General features: G+C 47.4%; 9 non-coding genes and 1 pseudogene across 9 annotated transcripts in view; all 10 read right to left on the minus strand.

Annotated features, from left to right (window-relative positions):
• LOC136178407 (5S ribosomal RNA) overlaps window positions 1–30 on the minus strand; it is a 119-nt gene extending 89 nt beyond the window's left edge. The window contains exon 1 of the ribosomal RNA XR_010665846.1: window positions 1–30. This exon is cut by the window's left edge and continues 89 nt beyond it. This is a non-coding gene — a ribosomal RNA (5S ribosomal RNA).
• A 78-nt stretch (window positions 31–108) lies between these two features.
• Window positions 109–227, minus strand: LOC114917484 (5S ribosomal RNA). Its single transcript, XR_010665746.1, has one exon. It is a non-coding gene; the product is annotated as a 5S ribosomal RNA (ribosomal RNA).
• A 161-nt stretch (window positions 228–388) lies between these two features.
• On the minus strand, window positions 389–497 carry LOC136178271 (5S ribosomal RNA; annotated as a pseudogene).
• A 145-nt stretch (window positions 498–642) lies between these two features.
• LOC136178278 (5S ribosomal RNA) lies at window positions 643–761 on the minus strand. The gene has a single exon (XR_010665662.1). It is a non-coding gene; the product is annotated as a 5S ribosomal RNA (ribosomal RNA).
• Window positions 762–904: 143 nt separating this feature from the next.
• Window positions 905–1023, minus strand: LOC136178338 (5S ribosomal RNA). Its single transcript, XR_010665747.1, has one exon. It is a non-coding gene; the product is annotated as a 5S ribosomal RNA (ribosomal RNA).
• A 161-nt stretch (window positions 1024–1184) lies between these two features.
• LOC114917466 (5S ribosomal RNA) lies at window positions 1185–1303 on the minus strand. The gene has a single exon (XR_003806175.1). It is a non-coding gene; the product is annotated as a 5S ribosomal RNA (ribosomal RNA).
• A 143-nt stretch (window positions 1304–1446) lies between these two features.
• Window positions 1447–1565, minus strand: LOC114917476 (5S ribosomal RNA). The gene has a single exon (XR_003806185.2). It is a non-coding gene; the product is annotated as a 5S ribosomal RNA (ribosomal RNA).
• Window positions 1566–1708: 143 nt separating this feature from the next.
• On the minus strand, window positions 1709–1827 carry LOC136178339 (5S ribosomal RNA). The gene has a single exon (XR_010665748.1). It is a non-coding gene; the product is annotated as a 5S ribosomal RNA (ribosomal RNA).
• A 161-nt stretch (window positions 1828–1988) lies between these two features.
• LOC136178341 (5S ribosomal RNA) lies at window positions 1989–2107 on the minus strand. The gene has a single exon (XR_010665749.1). It is a non-coding gene; the product is annotated as a 5S ribosomal RNA (ribosomal RNA).
• A 161-nt stretch (window positions 2108–2268) lies between these two features.
• Window positions 2269–2387, minus strand: LOC114917894 (5S ribosomal RNA). Its single transcript, XR_003806557.2, has one exon. It is a non-coding gene; the product is annotated as a 5S ribosomal RNA (ribosomal RNA).
• Window positions 2388–2500: the final 113 nt, after the last annotated feature.

The raw sequence follows: 2500 nt of genomic DNA on the forward strand, positions 1-2500 counted from the left end.
GGGCGTGTTCAGGGTGGTATGGCCGTAAGCCATTATGTTGTGCAGAAAGGGGCCTTTTAAAGATCTCATGCCCTCGGCCATGTCTCTATATGATGAAAAAAATGAAAAAGCTTACAGCACCTGGTATTCCCAGGCGGTCTCCCATCCAAGTACTAACCAGGCCCGACCCTGCTTAGCTTCCGAGATCTGACGAGATCGGGCGTGTTCAGGGTGGTATGGCCGTAAGCCGTTATTGTGTGCAGAAAGGGGCCTTTTAAAGATCTCATGCCCTCGGCCATAATGTGGGGGAGCAAATGCTCCCCCACATTATTGATTCTGGCTGAATTTTTGGACATGTGAATATGTCTCTATATGATGAAAGAAAAGCATATGATGAAAAAAATGAAAAAGCTTACAGCACCTGGTATTCCCAGGCGGTCTCCCATCCAAGTACTAACCAGGCCCGACCCTGCTTAGCTTCTGAGATCGGGCGTGTTCAGAGTGGAATGGCCGTAAGCCATTATTGTATGCAGAAAGGGGCCTTTTAAAGATCTCATGCCCTCGGCCATAATGTGGGGACATTATTGATTCTGGCTGAATTTTTGGACATGTGAATATTTCTCTATATGATGAAAGAAAAGCATATGATGAAAAAAATGAAAAAGCTTACAGCACCTGGTATTCCCAGGCGGTCTCCCATCCAAGTACTAACCAGGCCCGACCCTGCTTAGCTTCCGAGATCGGACGAGATCGGGCGTGTTCAGGGTGGTATGGCCGTAAGCCATTATTGTGTGCAGAAAGGGGCCTTTTAAAGATCTCATGCCCTCGGCCATAATGTGGGGGAGCAAATGCTCCCCCACATTATTGATTCTGGCTGAATTTTTGGACATGTGAATATGTCTCTATATGATGAAAAAAATGAAAAAGCTTACAGCACCTGGTATTCCCAGGCGGTCTCCCATCCAAGTACTAACCAGGCCCGACCCTGCTTAGCTTCCGAGATCTGACGAGATCGGGCGTGTTCAGGGTGGTATGGCCGTAAGCCATTATGTTGTGCAGAAAGGGGCCTTTTAAAGATCTCATGCCCTCGGCCATAATGTGGGGGAGCAAATGCTCCCCCACATTATTGATTCTGGCTGAATTTTTGGACATGTGAATATGTCTCTATATGATGAAAGAAAAGCATATGATGAAAAAAATGAAAAAGCTTACAGCACCTGGTATTCCCAGGCGGTCTCCCATCCAAGTACTAACCAGGCCCGACCCTGCTTAGCTTCCGAGATCGGACGAGATCGGGCGTGTTCAGGGTGGTATGGCCGTAAGCCATTATTGTGTGCAGAAAGGGGCCTTTTAAAGATCTCATGCCCTCGGCCATAATGTGGGGGAGCAAATGCTCCCCCACATTATTGATTCTGGCTGAATTTTTGGACATGTGAATATGTCTCTATATGATGAAAAAAATGAAAAAGCTTACAGCACCTGGTATTCCCAGGCGGTCTCCCATCCAAGTACTAACCAGGCCCGACCCTGCTTAGCTTCCGAGATCGGACGAGATCGGGCGTGTTCAGGGTGGTATGGCCGTAAGCCATTATTGTGTGCAGAAAGGGGCCTTTTAAAGATCTCATGCCCTCGGCCATAATGTGGGGGAGCAAATGCTCCCCCACATTATTGATTCTGGCTGAATTTTTGGACATGTGAATATGTCTCTATATGATGAAAAAAATTAAAAAGCTTACAGCACCTGGTATTCCCAGGCGGTCTCCCATCCAAGTACTAACCAGGCCCGACCCTGCTTAGCTTCCGAGATCTGACGAGATCGGGCGTGTTCAGGGTGGTATGGCCGTAAGCCATTATGTTGTGCAGAAAGGGGCCTTTTAAAGATCTCATGCCCTCGGCCATAATGTGGGGGAGCAAATGCTCCCCCACATTATTGATTCTGGCTGAATTTTTGGACATGTGAATATGTCTCTATATGATGAAAGAAAAGCATATGATGAAAAAAATGAAAAAGCTTACAGCACCTGGTATTCCCAGGCGGTCTCCCATCCAAGTACTAACCAGGCCCGACCCTGCTTAGCTTCCGAGATCTGACGAGATCGGGCGTGTTCAGGGTGGTATGGCCGTAAGCCATTATTTTGTGCAGAAAGGGGCCTTTTAAAGATCTCATGCCCTCGGCCATAATGTGGGGGAGCAAATGCTCCCCCACATTATTGATTCTGGCTGAATTTATGGACATGTGAATATGTCTCTATATGATGAAAGAAAAGCATATGATGAAAAAAATGAAAAAGCTTACAGCACCTGGTATTCCCAGGCGGTCTCCCATCCAAGTACTAACCAGGCCCGACCCTGCTTAGCTTCCGAGATCGGACGAGATCGGGCGTGTTCAGGGTGGTATGGCCGTAAGCCATTATTGTGTGCAGAAAGGGGCCTTTTAAAGATCTCATGCCCTCGGCCATAATGTGGGGGAGCAAATGCTCCCCCACATTATTGATTCTGGCTGAATTTTTGGACATGTGAA

Source organism: Labrus bergylta, chromosome 24, assembly GCF_963930695.1.
Source record: "Labrus bergylta chromosome 24, fLabBer1.1, whole genome shotgun sequence".
In the NCBI taxonomy this organism is placed as follows: Eukaryota; Metazoa; Chordata; class Actinopteri; order Labriformes; family Labridae; genus Labrus; species Labrus bergylta.